Source organism: Triticum aestivum, chromosome 7A (genome assembly GCF_018294505.1).
Source record: "Triticum aestivum cultivar Chinese Spring chromosome 7A, IWGSC CS RefSeq v2.1, whole genome shotgun sequence".
In the NCBI taxonomy this organism is placed as follows: Eukaryota; Viridiplantae; Streptophyta; class Magnoliopsida; order Poales; family Poaceae; genus Triticum; species Triticum aestivum.
Genome location: NC_057812.1, coordinates 263,939,015 through 263,955,678, shown reverse-complemented (window position 1 = coordinate 263,955,678; position 16,664 = coordinate 263,939,015).

Below are 16,664 nucleotides of genomic sequence, written 5' to 3'. Positions count from 1 at the left end.
TGTTGGTTATGGGCCCACCATGTGGGTTAAAAGTAGAAAGAGTGATGATATCTTGCATGGTCATGATAGCCAGGCAGGTCAGAGCATAGCCTGTCAGTTATGTTGGCAAAAGCGTCGATACCAAGGGCGAGGGACAAAGAGAACCATTTTCCTGATCGTTAAAACGAGGTGAACCAATAGGCAAAGTTCTTGTCCATTGGTGGTTACCAGAATGTCATCAACGATAGTAACAGGGTCTTACTGACAGAATTGTACACCGAGGTGTTTACATAAGGACGGAATTATTACCACTTATATCATAAAGATCACAAGAAAGGTTACTCAAACCAATGGAAAGGAAAAATGATTAATTGATTATTCAAATTAACCAAAGGGAAGGAAAATGTGTTTACACACAAGAACTAGGAGTATATCCTTTCCCAAGGAAAAGTGGAGCACGATATACATGATAGGACAGCAAGTTCAAAAGCATCTAGATAAAGGGGCGAGGGAAAACCATGATATTACCCATAGAACGTGTTTGGATAATAGATCCAGAAACATTTAGTATTGCGCTTTCAATGTTATTATATTTATTCAGAAAATCACGGTCATGCTTCGAGGTAGCAATAATTTGGTGTTTCAAGTAAGGGTTGGTCTGAAGATCAAGAGGAATACACAAGGAACAGTTTCAGGAATAGCAAGGAACGTAAGGTATAAACAAACACATGACCAAGTTTGTGTTGGCAGAAGTCAAAGATGTGTCGATGACAACACAAGCCATCGAGGGGGCAAGGATGGTATTTCTCATCATGAATTCGATTGATACCCTGAAAGAGCATCAGAATGTTGATGATGATCACGACACATTTGTCGAGAGATTTCATGAAGATGTAATCGATCGACGATGACATCAAGTCAAAGGAATGATGAAGCGAAGGTTAATGAAACCATGAATACGGCACAAGTTCGAAATCAAGCTTGTTGCTCGAGGTGGATTGATAAGATGAGGAAGATCGACGTAAGCTTAGCTCATTGTCAAAAATTATGCTTCGGGAAGAAGGACCCGGTAGCACAGTTAAAATTTAGCATGAAAATGAAGTACCGGTCAGGCTAGGAATGACTTAAAGGATTTTTAAACTCGTAAGCACGAAAATTACTTAGAGTTATTGAATCGAAGGCAGAATTGATTCACTTATAGGTGTTGGGGAAATCTGAAATCGGTGAGAACCAATACTAGAAGAAGACTTATAGGAAGCAACACAACTCTTTGATATTCTCAAGATACCAAAGGGTAATACGCGAAGGTAGAGTTAGAATATATGCTTGACAGGAGAAATGATCTGAAGAAGACCAGTACTTTAACTTGTCCATGAAATGGGATCAAAGAAGAAAATATGATCGGAACCATGATTGTAAAGGATCAATTTATAGATACAAGATGAACTTATACCAAGGGGAAATTATTTTTACGAGAAGCTTCCATGATAAGTTCTACCTCGGGTCCATGGGCATGAACACAAAGTTCAAGGTCGACTCCCACTTCTTCAATGAACAACTTCTCATCCACTGCTCTTTGTTAAGAATGTTTAGAGTTTGAAAGTTTAACTGGTGGAATACCAGAAGGTATGGCACATGAAGCCTTGTGGGTTCTCACAGATAGCTAAGGCATAGACACAACCGATAGGGGCATTTTACGAATCTATACCACATGCTTATAGAAGCAACAGGCAACATTTCAAAACAGGATAAGGATGAAAAAAATTAAATGATACCACATTGCCGAAGGCAATTGTAACAGGGGAAGAACTCTCAAAGATAGAAGATGAAGGACATTATCAAATAATTATCCAACAAAAGATCAGGTGGTCGGCAAAGGATCTGATGGTAATATAGGTACTCAATCAGAGGAAGAAGATTGCAAATGCATCGGTTTATGGGAGCATCTGAATAAGCCGAAGCTTACATGCGAAGGGTTTAAGATTTTAAAATCGGGGAATCAGAGGCAGATGCTCTGATAAAAAGATGAGTATGTTGAATATAATTAGATGGCCATTCAATCAAGGATTGATTTACCGAGAACCAGCTCATGTCCAGAATGACGTCTGAGCCGGTAGGATGAATTCTGGGAAATAACTGATGATTGCGAGTATTCGCACACAGGTTGAATCAATGAGGCCAGAGTGATAGTAACTGAAGGAAATATGCCCTAGAGGCAATAATAAAGTTATTATTTATTTCCTTATATCATGATAAATGTTTATTATTCATGCTAGAATTGTATTAACCGGAAACATAATACATGTGTGAATACATAGACAAACAGAGTGTCACTAGTATGCCTCTACTTGACTAGCTCGTTAATCAAAGATGGTTATGTTTCCTGACCATGAACAATGAGTTGTTATTTGATTAACGAGGTCACATCATTAGTTGAATGATCTGATTGACATGACCCATTCCATTAGCTTAGCACCTGATCGTTTAGTATGTTGCTATTGCTTTCTTCATGACTTATACATGTTCCTATGACTATGAGATTATGCAACTCCCGTTTACCGGAGGAACACTTTGGGTACTACCAAACGTCACAACGTAACTGGGTGATTATAAAGGAGTACTACAGGTGTCTCCAATGGTCGATGTTGGGTTGGCGTATTTCGAGATTAGGATTTGTCACTCCGATTGTCGGAGAGGTATCTCTGGGCCCTCTCGGTAATACACATCACATAAGCCTTGCAAGCATTACAACTAATATGTTAGTTGTGAGATGATGTATTGCGGAACGAGTAAAGAGACTTGCCGGTAACGAGATTGAACTAGGTATTGGATACCGACGATCGAATCTCGGGCAAGTAACATACCGATGACAAAGGGAACAACGTATGTTGTTATGCGGTCTGACCGATAAAGATCTTCGTAGAATATGTAGGAGCCAATATGGGCATCCAGGTCCCGCTATTGGTTATTGACCAGAAACATGTCTCGGTCATGTCTACATTGTTCTCGAACCCGTAGGGTCCGCACGCTTAAGGTTACGATGACAGTTATATTATGAGTTTATGCATTTTGATGTACCGAAGGTTGTTCGGAGTCCCGGATGTGATCACGGACATGACGAGGAGTCTCGAAATGGTTGAGACGTAAAGATTGATATATTGGAAGCCTATGTTTGGACATCGGAAGTGTTCCGGGTGAAATCGGGATTTTACCGGGTTACCGGGAGGTTACCGGAACCCCCCGGGAGCCATATGGGCCATCATGGGCCTTAGTGGAAAGGAGAAAGGGGCAGCCCAAGGTGGCTGCGCCTCTTCCCCCTCCCCTAGTCCTATTAGGACTAGGAGAAGGTGGCCGGCCCCCCTCTCTCCCTTCCCCTCCGAGGAATCCTAGTTGGACTAGGATTGGAGGGGGAATCCTACTCCCAGTGGGAGTAGGACTCTCCTGCGCCTCCCCCCCTTTGGCCGGCCAGCCTCCCTCCTCTACTCCTTTATATACGGAGGCAGGGGCACCTCTAAACACACAAGTTTACACAAGTTGATCCACGTGATCGATTCCTTAGCCGTGTGCGGTGCCCCCTGCCACCATATTCCTCGATAATACTGTAGCGGAGTTTAGGCGAAGCCCTGCTGCTGTAGTTCATCAAGATCGTCACCACGCCGTCGTGCTGACGAAACTCTTCCCCGACACTTTGCTGGATCGGAGTCCGGGGATCGTCATCGAGCTGAACGTGTGCTCGAACTCGGAGGTGCCGTAGTTTCGGTGCTTGATCGGTTGGATCGTGAAGACGTACGACTACTTCCTCTACGTCGTGTCATTGCTTCCGCAGTCGGTCTGCGTTGGGTACGTAGACAACACTCTCCTCTCGTTGCTATGCATCACATGATCCTGTGTGCGCGTAGGAATTTTTTTTGAAATTACTACGAAACCCAACAGTGGCATCCGAGCCTAGGTTAATGATGTTGATGTTATATGCACGAGTAGAACACAAGTGAGTTGTGGACGATACAAGTCATACTGCCTACCAGCATGTCATATTTTGGTTCAGCGGTATTGTTGGACGAGACGACCCGGACCAACCTTACGCGTACGCTTACGCGAGACCGGTTCCCTCGACGTGCTTTGCACAGAGATGGCTTGCGGGCGACTGCCTCTCCAACTTTAGTTGAACCAAGTATGGCTACGCCCGGTCCTTGCGAAGGTTAAAACGGAGTCTATTTGACAAACTATCGTTGTGGTTTTGATGCGTAGGTGAGATTGGTTCTTACTTAAGCCCGTAGCAACCACGTAAAACATGCAACAACAAAGTAGAGGACGTCTAACTTGTTTTTGCAGGGCATGTTGTGATGTGATATGGTCAAGGCATGATGCTGAATTTTATTGTATGAGATGATCATGTTTTGTAACCAAGTTATCGGCAACTGGCAGGAGCCATATGGTTGTCGCTTTATTGTATGCAATGCAATCGCGATGTAATGCTTTACTTTATTACTAAACGGTAGTGATAGTCGTGGAAGCATAAGATTGGCGAGACGACAACGATGCTACGATGGAGATCAAGGTGTCGCGCCGGTGACGATGGTGATCATGACGGTGCTTCGGAGATGGAGATCACAAGCACAAGATGATGATGGCCATATCATATCACTTATATTGATTGCATGTGATGTTTATCTTTTTATGCATCTTATCTTGCTTTGATTGACGGTAGCATTATAAGATGATCTCTCACTAAATTATCAAGAAGTGTTCTCCCTGAGTATGCACCGTTGCAAAAGTTCTTCGTGCTGAGACACCACGTGATGATCGGGTGTGATAGGCTCTACGTTCAAATACAACGGGTGCAAAACAGTTGCGCACGCAGAATACTCAGGTTAAACTTGACGAGCCTAGCATATGCAGATATGGCCTCGGAACACGGAGACCGAAAGGTCGAGCGTGAATCATATAGTAGATATGATCAACATAATGATGTTCACCGATGAAACTACTCCATCTCACGTGATGATCGGATATGGTTTAGTTGATTTGGATCACGTGATCACTTAGAGGATTAGAGGGATGTCTATCTAAGTGGGAGTTCTTAAGTAATATGATTAAATTGAACTTAAATTTATCATGAACTTAGTCCTGGTAGTATTTTGCAAATCATGTTGTAGATCAATAGCTCGCGTTGTTGCTTCCCTGTGTTTATTTTGATATGTTCCTAGAGAAAATTGTGTTGAAAAAAAATGTTAGTAGCAATGTTGCGGATTTGATCCGTGATCTGAGGTTAAATCCTCATTGCTGCACAGAAGAATTATGTCCTTAATGCACCGCTAGGTGACAGACCTATTGGAGGAGCAAATGCAGACGTTATGAACGTTTGGCTAGCTCAATATGATGACTACTTGATAGTTTAAGTGCACCATGCTTAACGGCTTAGAATCGGGAATTCAAAGATGTTTTGAACATCATGGACCATATGAGATGTTCCAGTAATTGAAGTTAATATTTCAAGCAAATACCCGAGTTGAAGAGATATGAAGTCTCCAACAAGTTCTATAGCTAAAAGATGGAGGAGAATCGCTCAACTAGTGAGCATGTGCTCAGATTGTCTGGGTACTTCAATCGCTTGAATCAAGTGGGAGTTAATCTTCCAGATAAAATAGTGATTGACAGAATTCTCTAGTCACCATCACCAAGTTAGTAGAACTTCGTGATGAACTATAGTATGCAAAGGATGATGAAAATGATTCCCGAGCTCTTCGTGATGTTGAAATCAACGAAGGTAGAAATCAAGAAAGAGCATCAAGTGTTGATGGTTGACAAGATCACTGTTTTCAAGAAAAGGGCAAAGGGAAAGAAAGGGAACTTCAAGTAGATTGACAAGCAAGTTGTCACTCCCACAAAGAAGCCCAAAGCTGAACCAAAGCCTGAAATTGAGTGCTTACACTGCAAAGGAAATGGTCACTGGAAGCGGAACTACCCTAAATATTTGGTGGATAAGAAGGATGGCAAAGTAAAAAAAAAGGGTATATTTGATATACAGGTGTTGGATGTGTGCTTTACTAGTGTTTATAGCAACCCCTCAGTATTTGATACTTGTTCAGTTACTCAAAACGGGAGTTGCAGAATAAACAGAGACTAGTTAAGGGTGAAGTGACGATGTATGTTGGAAGTGGTTCCAAGATTGATATGATCATCGTCGCACACTCCCTATACTTTCGGGATTAGTGTTGAACCTGAATAAGTGTTATTTGGTGTTTGCGTTGAGCATGAATATGATTTGATCATGTTCATTGTAATACGGTTATTCATTTAAGTAAGAGAATAAATTGTTGTTCTGTTTACATGAATGAAACCTTATATGGTTACACACCCAATGAAAATAGTTCGTTGGATCTAGATCATAGTGATACACATAATCATAATATTGAAACCAAAAGATGCAAAGTTAATAATGATAAGTGCAACTTGTTTGTAGCACTGCCGTTTAGGTCATATTGGTGTAAAGCGCATGAAGAAACTCCATACTGATGGGCTTTTTGAATCACTTGATTATGAATCAGTTGATGCTTGCGAACCATGCCTCTTAGGCAAGATGACTAAGACTCTGTTCTTCGGAACAATGGAGCGAGCAATAGATTTGTTGAAAATCATACATACTGATGTATGTAGTCCGATGAATATTGAGGCTCTCGACAGGTATCATTATTTTCTGATCTTCACAGATGATTTGAGCAGATATGAGTATATCTACTTGATGAAACATAAGTCTGAAACATTTGAAAAGTTCAAAGAATTTCAGAGTGAAGTGAAAAATCATCGTAACAAGAAAATAAAGTTTCTACGATCTGATCGTAGAGAAGAGTAGTTGAGTTACGAGTTTGGCCTTCAGTTAAAAACAATGTGAAATAGTTTCACTACTTATGCCACCTAGAACACCACAATATAATGGTGTGTCCGAACGTCATAACCGTACTTTATTAGATATGGTGCGATCTATGATGTGTCTTACCGATCTACCACTATCGTTTTGGGGTTATGCATTAGAGACAGCTGCATTCACGTTAAATAGGGCACCATCAAAATCCGTTGAGACGACGCCTTATGAACTGTGGTTTAGCAAGAAACCAAAGTTGTCGTTTCTTAAATTTGGGGTTGCGATGCTTATATGAAAAAGTTTCATCCTGATAAGCTCAAACTCAAATCGGAGAAGTGCGTCTTCATAGGATATCCAAAGGAAACTATTGGATACACCTTCTATCACAGATCCGAAAGGCAAGACTTTTGTTGCTAAATTCGGAAACTTTCTGGAGAAGGAGTTTCTCTCGAAAGAAGTGAGTGGGAGGAAAGTAGAACTTGACGAGGTAACTGTACCTGCTCCCTTACTGGAAAGTAGTTCATCACAGAAAACTGTTTCAGTGACATCTACACCAGTCAGTGAGGAAGCCAATGATAATGATCATGAAACTTCAGATCAAGATACTACTGAACTTCGTAGATCAACCAGAGTAAGATCCGCACCAGAGTGGTACGGTAATCCTGTTCTGGAGGTCATGCTACTAGATCATGATGAACCTACGAACTATGAAGAAGCGATGGTGAGCCCAGATTCCGCAAAGTGGCTAGAAGCCATGAAATCTGAGATATGATCCATGTATGAGAACAAAGTGTAGACTTTGATTGACTTGCCCGATGATCGGTGAGTCATTAAGAATAAATGGATCTTCAAGAGGAAGACAGACGTTGATAGAAGTGTTACTATCTACAAAGCTAGACTTGTCGAAAAAGGTTTTTGACAAAGTTCAAGGTGTTGAATACGATGAGATTTTCTTGCTCGTATCGATGCTTAAAAGTCTGTCCAAATCATGTTAGCAATTGCCGCATTTTATGAAATCTGGCAAATGGATAAACAAATGCATCGGTTTATGGGAGCATCTGAATAAGCCGAAGCTTACATGCGAAGGGTTTAAGATTTTAAAATCGGGGAATCAGAGGCAGATGCTCTGATAAAAAGATGAGTATGTTGAATATAATTAGATGGCCATTCAATCAAGGATTGATTTACCGAGAACCAGCTCATGTCCAGAATGACGTCTGAGCCGGTAGGATGAATTCTGGGAAATAACTGATGATTGCGAGTATTCGCACACAGGTTGAATCAATGAGGCCAGAGTGATAGTAACTGAAGGAAATATGCCCTAGAGGCAATAATAAAGTTATTATTTATTTCCTTATATCATGATAAATGTTTATTATTCATGCTAGAATTGTATTAACCGGAAACATAATACATGTGTGAATACATAGACAAACAGAGTGTCACTACTTGACTAGCTCGTTAATCAAAGATGGTTATGTTTCCTGACCATGAACAATGAGTTGTTATTTGATTAACGAGGTCACATCATTAGTTGAATGATCTGATTGACATGACCCATTCCATTAGCTTAGCACCTGATCGTTTAGTATGTTGCTATTGCTTTCTTCATGACTTATACATGTTCCTATGACTATGAGATTATGCAACTCCCGTTTACCGGAGGAACACTTTGGGTACTACCAAACGTCACAACGTAACTGGGTGATTATAAAGGAGTACTACAGGTGTCTCCAATGGTCGATGTTGGGTTGGCGTATTTCGAGATTAGGATTTGTCACTCCGATTGTCGGAGAGGTATCTCTGGGCCCTCTCGGTAATACACATCACATAAGCCTTGCAAGCATTACAACTAATATGTTAGTTGTGAGATGATGTATTGCGGAACGAGTAAAGAGACTTGCCGGTAACGAGATTGAACTAGGTATTGGATACCGACGATCGAATCTCGGGCAAGTAACATACCGATGACAAAGGGAACAACGTATGTTGTTATGCGGTCTGACCGATAAAGATCTTCGTAGAATATGTAGGAGCCAATATGGGCATCCAGGTCCCGCTATTGGTTATTGACCAGAGACATGTCTCGGTCATGTCTACATTGTTCTCGAACCCGTAGGGTCCGCACGCTTAAGGTTACGATGACAGTTATATTATGAGTTTATGCATTTTGATGTACCGAAGGTTGTTCGGAGTCCCGGATGTGATCACGGACATGACGAGGAGTCTCGAAATGGTCGAGACGTAAAGATTGATATATTGGAAGCCTATGTTTGGACATCGGAAGTGTTCCGGGTGAAATCGGGATTTTACCGGGTTACCGGGAGGTTACCGGAACCCCCCGGGAGCCATATGGGCCATCATGGGCCTTAGTGGAAAGGAGAAAGGGGCAGCCCAAGGTGGCTGCGCCTCTTCCCCCTCCCTAGTCCTATTAGGACTAGGAGAAGGTGGCCGGCCCCCCTCTCTCCCTTCCCCTCCGAGGAATCCTAGTTGGACTAGGATTGGAGGGGGAATCCTACTCCCAGTGGGAGTAGGACTCTCCTGCGCCTCCCCCCCTTTGGCCGGCCAGCCTCCCTCCTCTACTCCTTTATATACGGAGGCAGGGGCACCTCTAAACACACAAGTTGACACAAGTTGATCCACGTGATCGATTCCTTAGCCGTGTGCGGTGCCCCCTGCCACCATATTCCTCGATAATACTGTAGCGGAGTTTAGGCGAAGCCCTGCTGCTGTAGTTCATCAAGATCGTCACCACGCCGTCGTGCTGACGAAACTCTTCCCCGACACTTTGCTGGATCGGAGTCCGGGGATCGTCATCGAGCTGAACGTGTGCTCGAACTCGGAGGTGCCGTAGTTTCGGTGCTTGATCGGTTGGATCGTGAAGACGTACGACTACTTCCTCTACGTCGTGTCATTGCTTCCGCAGTCGGTCTGCGTTGGGTACGTAGACAACACTCTCCTCTCGTTGCTATGCATCACATGATCCTGTGTGCGCGTAGGAAATTTTTTTGAAATTACTACGAAACCCAACAGTAACAAGAGATATCAACAATGATTACTTGTCATATGGAACTATCCATAGTGCAAGAAGGCAAGAATTTCAAGAGCAATAGGGTGTAGAGGATTTTCGAAAGATCGATTAACAATGGAAAGTATTTTGCGAAATGCCTGAACAACTGGGGATGGACGAATCCCCGATAAATGTGAGGAATTATCCGTAGTGCGAGAGATACTGCAATGTAGTAGGCTCAAAGAATTCTCGAAATGTCGGATGGAACTCGAGAGTAACTGGAATCAATATATGAATGACGAGTGTAAGTAGTTATCCATCAGAGTTTATCGATGGTCAGGAACTGCAAAGCAGTGGGCACAGGGTCTCGGGACTCATCGAGGAGTATCTTCAGAGTCTTCTGATGAAACAGTCGATCATCTGTGGTTAAGGGGCTCTCCGAGATGAAGTGGTTACGAGAACCTAATGTTAGAGTTAGTAAATTCGTTTAACCCGAATGGAAGAGAGATCAGGGTCCCAGAGTATAGACGAGGAGTAAAAGATCCTAATACCACCCAATGGCGACGTGGGCCCGTAAGACACAGAACCATGTTAGTAAAAGTTTTTCAGCGACTAGACTCAACTTCAGCCAAGGAGTTGGAAAGGGGGCTACCTACAGGCAGTCGACTCTGATACCAACTTGTTACGCCCCTGATTCAATCATACACTAATCATACACGCAAACATGTACAATCAGGATCAGGGACTCACGGGAAGATATCACAACACAACTCTACAAATAAAATAAGTCATTCAAGCATCATATTACAAGCCAGGGGCCTCGAGGGCTCGAATACAAGAGCTCAATCATAGACGAGTCAGCAAAAGCAACAATATCTGAGTACCGACATAAGTTAAACAAGTTTGCCTTAAGAAGGCTAGCACAAACTGGGATACAAATCGAAAGAGGCGCAGGCCTCCTGCTTGGGATCCTCCTAAACTACTCATGGTAGTCGTCAGCGGCCTACACATAGTAGTAGGCACCTCCAGAGTAGTAGCAGTCATCATCGACAGTGGCGTCTGGCTCCTGGACTCCAACGTCTAGTCGCAACAATTGAGTATAGAAAGGGGAAAAGGGGAACAAAGCAACCGTGAGTACTCATCCAAAGTACTCACAAGCAAGGAGCTACACTACATATGCATTGGTATCAATGAATGGGGGTAGTATATGTGGACTGAACCGCAGAATGCCGGAATACGAGGGGGATAGCTAGTCCTGTCGAAGACTACGCTTCTGGCCGCCTCCATCTTGCAGCATCTAGAAGAGAGTAGATGGTAAGTTCACCAAGTATCATCGCATAGCATAATCCTACCTGGCGATCCTCCCCTCATCGCCGTGTGAGAGAGCGATCACCAGTTGTATCTGGCACTTGGAAAGGTGTGTTTTATTAAGTATCCGGTTCTAGTTGTCATAAGGTCAAGGTACAACTCCGGGTCATCCTTTTACCGAGGGACATGGCTATTCGAATAGATCAAATTCCCTGCAGGGGTGCACCACATTTCCCAACATGCACGATCCCCTTTGTCCAGACACGCTTTCCTGGGTCATGCCCAGCCTCAGAAGATCAACACGTCGCAGCCCTACCTAGGCACATCAGAGAGGTCAGCACGCCGGTCTAAATCCTATGGCGCAGCGGTCTGGGGCCATCGCCCATTGCACACCTGCATGTTGCGTACGCGGCCGGCGAGCAGACCTAGCCTCCCTTATACAAGAGCAGGCATTCCAGTCCAACCCGGCGCGTGCCGCTCAGTCGCTGACGTCACGAAGGCTTCGGCTGATACCACGACGTCGAGTGCCCATAACTATTCCCGCGTAGTTGGTTAGTGCGTATAGGCCAATGGCCAGACTCAGATCAAATACCCAGATCTCGTTAAGCGTGTTTGTCGGTGCGGAACGACACCTATGGGATCACAAGAATCCCTACTACGGTTGGCGGGGCGCGGGGTCGTGAGAAGAGCGGATCTAGCAGGTAGCACACGGTTCGTTTATCCAGGTTTGGGCCGCAAGGATGCGTAAAACCCTACTCCTGCTTTGGTGGATTGTATATCTGTGTTCTTGAGCTAGATATGGGGCGTGAGGAGCTCCAAAAAGCCGAATCCCTCTCCTGGTCGCCTCGGGCCTCCTTTTATAGAAAAAGGGGTTGCCATAGTGGCACACAGGAGGTGGAAAGGGAACAATGATGTGAGGTTATCCCCCGCATTACATGACAAGGCGCATTTAATGCGTCTTGCTTAGGTGTCCTTGCTTTATCGGGGACGGGGGAGAGATCTGCCTCGTCCGTTGCCGCTCCTTCTTGTGTCGACACGCGCCCTGGCCAGCGACGCCTGCGATGCCACGTAGGTAGGAAGGCAGCTAAGGTGGCGCAGTGGTGGGTCATCACGAAGATCTGCATGCCGCCACGCAGGTGCCTGCCCAGCTAGTTGGGTCGGCAGCTGCATGCGAACGGCGGTGGAGGTTTAGTCGGCGTGGGCCTGATGGTGGCCCTGCGGGTGTCCTCGGCAAGGGCCTTGCCGGGGCCCCGGGAAGGGTCTTGCTGAGGCGCCTGCTGTTATCCCCGGCAAGGCGCTTGCCGGGGGCCTTGTGGTCTTCCTCGGCTGTGATCTAGAATGTCTTCACGAAGATCTGCATGCTGCCATGGGGATGTCTCCCAAATCCTTGCCCTTTGGGGGCAGTGGACTCAAGGGTGATTCGCTCCGTAGGCGCAGGACGAGTCGCCGCAACAAGGGTCTTGCCGGGGCTGCTAGGACTGTCTCCCGGCAAGGATCTTGCCGGGGGAGTCCGCTTCATCCCCTTTGCTCTTCGTGGTCTTGGCCTTGGCGTCGTAGTTCTCCTGAGCTTCGGTCTTACCCTGGCTCACCTCCCTTGCCCGTGCACAGTTATAGGGGTACAAAAAGTGTACCCCTCTTTTTGTACACCGTCAGGAGCCCCCAGGCCTGGACCACACATAAGCGCAATGCGTTGTTTGGGCTAGGCCCAAAAACGGTGCGCGGGCAGGCGGGGCGGTTTTTACCTTGGTAAGATTCTTCACGCGCTGCGCTTCCCACGATTCCCGCGCGTGGCGCGGCGTGGGGAGGTGCGTGTGACGTGGGCGGCATGCGTGGGGTTGGTTCCCGCAGGCATGCGTCACGTCGTAGTAAAGGAGGCGGTTCGCGCCTTCCCCATAAACGGAGGAAGGCGTGGAGGTGCGGCCCATTTACTGAATGGGGCCGAGGCGCGGTCCTCAAGGCGTCCACTCCCCATGATCACGGGGTGGGGAGAGGTCGCCTCATCCATCCCCTCGGTTCTGCACGTTCGCCACGTGTCTCCCATGCGCTTGGGGTGGCAAACGGTGGAGGCGGGAAACCAGGCTGTCGCTTGTTGGGGAAGCGGGTCGGCCCTGGCTCCCTGCGCCTCCCGTGTCTTGATTGGCTGAGCGGGGCGGCCAAGCCCCAACCCCGATCCTTTATAAAGAGTGGGAGGGGGATGGCGTCCCGCATTCTTTCATCTTCTTCTTCCTTCAGCTTCTGCTCCTCCCTTCCATCCGTCATGGAGAGAGGGAACCCCGGTCCTTCAACAGTGGCGGCGAGGGTCGCCGCTCGACAACGCGTCCCTCCTTCTCCTGCGCCTACGGTTGCAGAGCCAGCCGCGAGGGGAAGGGGAGGGGGCGAGGCCGTGAGCGAGGCCGGGGCGCTCGGGGAAGAGGAGGACGGGGTGGCGCGCCGGCCTCGCCTCCGCCAGCAGCTCCTCCTCCAATGGAGGGCCATGTTGGGGATGACCCTTGTGAGTTCTTTGTCAGGCTGTGCCGGCCGCCGCGCCGTCGCCTTCGTCTCCCGACTCCATTTGCACGGGAGATGGAGCTGGATCCGCCGGAGTCATTGTGGCTGCACATGAGGGGCTGCGGGATTAGTGGCACGCGGGCCCGCGTCGACTTCCCCGCCCCTCACGTGATGTATCTCCGCCGGGGATGGAAGACGTTTGCCCATATCCACCGCTTGACGGAGGGGCTCACTCTCCATTTTAAGCTGATGGAGGGTGGCCTTCTCTCCGTCAAGGTCTTCGGGTGCTTTGGGACCTGCGCAAGGTGCTGCGTGGAGAGCTCTTTTGATAGTGAAGACTCCTCATCGGGCGGGAGTGACGAGGAGGACAGCGGCAGCGACGACGAGGGTGGTAGGCGGTAGGATGACGGATCTGATTAGGTGTCGGGTGCCGCTCCGTGCGGCACCGGCGACCCCATCATCCGCGTCGCCGGCTCCCTGAACTTCTCGGGGTCGTCTCCTTGGGCGGCTGGCGTTGGGAGGCTGCGGAAGAGGAAGAGGGCGGGGGGCAAGGCCGTCAAGTCGGAGTACGCGGGCACCGACGCCTTCGACGCGTGCTGACGTCCTGCCGCCTCGTCTTCAAGCTCTGCTTCCGGCGCCGCCATCACCATCCAGCCTTTGGACGGCCACCAAGATGTTCTCTTGGTGTCTTCTGCCACCCGTAGCTCGCCTAGGCGCTCCTTTTGTCTCTTTCGCCTCCTTGACCTGCCTCCTGAGGAGAGGGACAAGAAAGGGATTACAGGCACCTTATCTCTTTTTAGTTTGTAAGCCTTCGGGCCTTTGTTGAATTTAAAACTTGTAATCCCATCATTCATGTTTTTCATTCCCTATGGACTGTACCTGAGTGGAATGTTTTTAATGAAAAAGGGATGCTTGCCGGGTCATTTGTTTGCGGGTGGAACCCACGACAAGGAGTAAATCTTTGATATCTTCAAGATAAACATTTCCTTGCTCGGCAATAGGCCTTGCCGTCTCCCCACTTCACTCGACCTTCCTCACGCCTTTGGCGGAGGCAGGGATGAGGCGGGTTCAGGCTCCTTGTTTCATCCTTTCACTGCCGCGATTACGACCAAACTTGGCCCCAGGAACGAGCCCTAGGGCCTAGAGTTATGGGAGCACGGTAGCTTAGGGGAAAACGAGGTTTCACATACCTCAGTCCATAATGGAATGCATGATAAGGGATGAAGAACTTATCTGAAGCTGCAACCCCCGGCAAACCTGGTTCGCCGTGGGTGAATCTTTGCTCTTGCAGCCCCCGGTAATACTGGCTTGCCGGGGGCTAGATGCTGGTATGTTCATCTTCTTTTCCTCCCCAAGTGGTTCGGCACGGATATCCATGTGTCCTGTGAACCAGAGAAGACGAAAGAAAGACAAGGAGATGCACACTCGACCTCTAAGCTAGGGGTTAGTCGCCGCTAAGCACTATCAACCCTAACCAAGGACGAGACTCGACCTAGCATGCATGCTATAACTCAGGGCGCCAACACTTCATTTACTTATGCTCAGGGTCTACGCCTGGCATTGTACAAAGGGTTACATGCGTCATCGGCAATGCTCGTACAAAAGGTGGCTTGCCAGGGGGGCCGGCAAGCCGTGCCTTACGGGTAAAACTTGCAAAGATGCTCAATGTTCCAGGAGATACTCACCGGAACGGCATCTTCGGTCTCCAGGCGGACTGCGCCGGGCCTGGTGACTCGTATTACCCGATAAGGGCCTTCCCACTTCGGCGTCAACTTGTTGGAATTTTTGGCCGATTGAACGTGCCGAAGAACAAGGTCGCCTTCCTCAAAGCTTCGGGCATGAACCTTGCAGCTATGGTAGCGGCGCAAGGCTTGCTGGTAGCGCGCTGCTCTCACAGCCGCCCGAAGATGATCTTCCTCAAGGAGCGTTGCGTCATCTTGGCGCAGTTGCTCTTGCTCAAGCTCATCATAAGTGAGTACTCGAGGTGACCCGTATATGAGTTCAGTGGGGAGAAATGCTTCTGCCCCGTATACCAGGGCAAAGGGTGTCTGGCCGGTGGCTCGATTTGGTGTCGTTCTGATTGACCAAAGAACCGCCGGCAATTCATCAATCCAGCGCCTTCCACTCTTGTGCAGCCTGCCAAAGGTCTTTGTCCTTAAGCCTCGCAGTACTTCAGCGTTTGCCCTCTCAGCTTGACCATTGCTTCGTGGGTGAGCAACGGAAGCGAAACAGACTTTGCTGCCGAGGTCTTGGGTATATTGCATGAAGGTGCGGCTTGTGAACTGTGTACCGTTGTCGGTGATGACCCTGTTGGGTACACCAAAACGGCACACTAGTCCCTTGAAGAATTTGACGGCTGACTGAGTTGTGACCTTCCTCACTGCTTCCACCTCTGGCCACTTTGTGAACTTGTCGATTGCGACGTACAAGTACTCAAAACCCTCGACGGCGCGGGGGAAAGGGCCCAGTATGTCGAGCCCCCAGACCGAGAAGGGCCAGGAGAGAGGAATGGTTTGAAGGGCTTGAGCTGGCTGATGAAGCTTCTTTGAATGGAACTGACACGCTTCACACCTGGTGACTAGTGTCGTCGCATCCTGGAGGGCGGTGGGCCAGAAGAAGCCTTGCCGAAACGCTTTGCCGGCAAGGGCCTTTGACCCGATGTAGGATCCACATATGCCTCCATGTATCTCCGCCAACAGCCCCAGTCCTTCCTCTCGAGGGATACACTTCAATTTCACGCCGTTCGGCCTCTTTCTGTATAGGACGTCATCGACGAACTGGTACATAGTAGAGTGACGGGCTACTTTTTCCGCTTCTTCCTGCTCCTCAGGAAGTTCCCCTGTTTGGAGGAATCGGACGGTATGCTGTGCCCATGATGGAGCCTGGGGCTCAACGGCGAGGACTAAAGGCGTTTCCTCCGCTACAGGAGCATCTGTCTCGACGGCAAGAGCTTGATGCTCCGCCGGAGCTATCCGTCCCATGGCGGGCTCAGTATCTCCGGCAACATCCTTGCCGGCG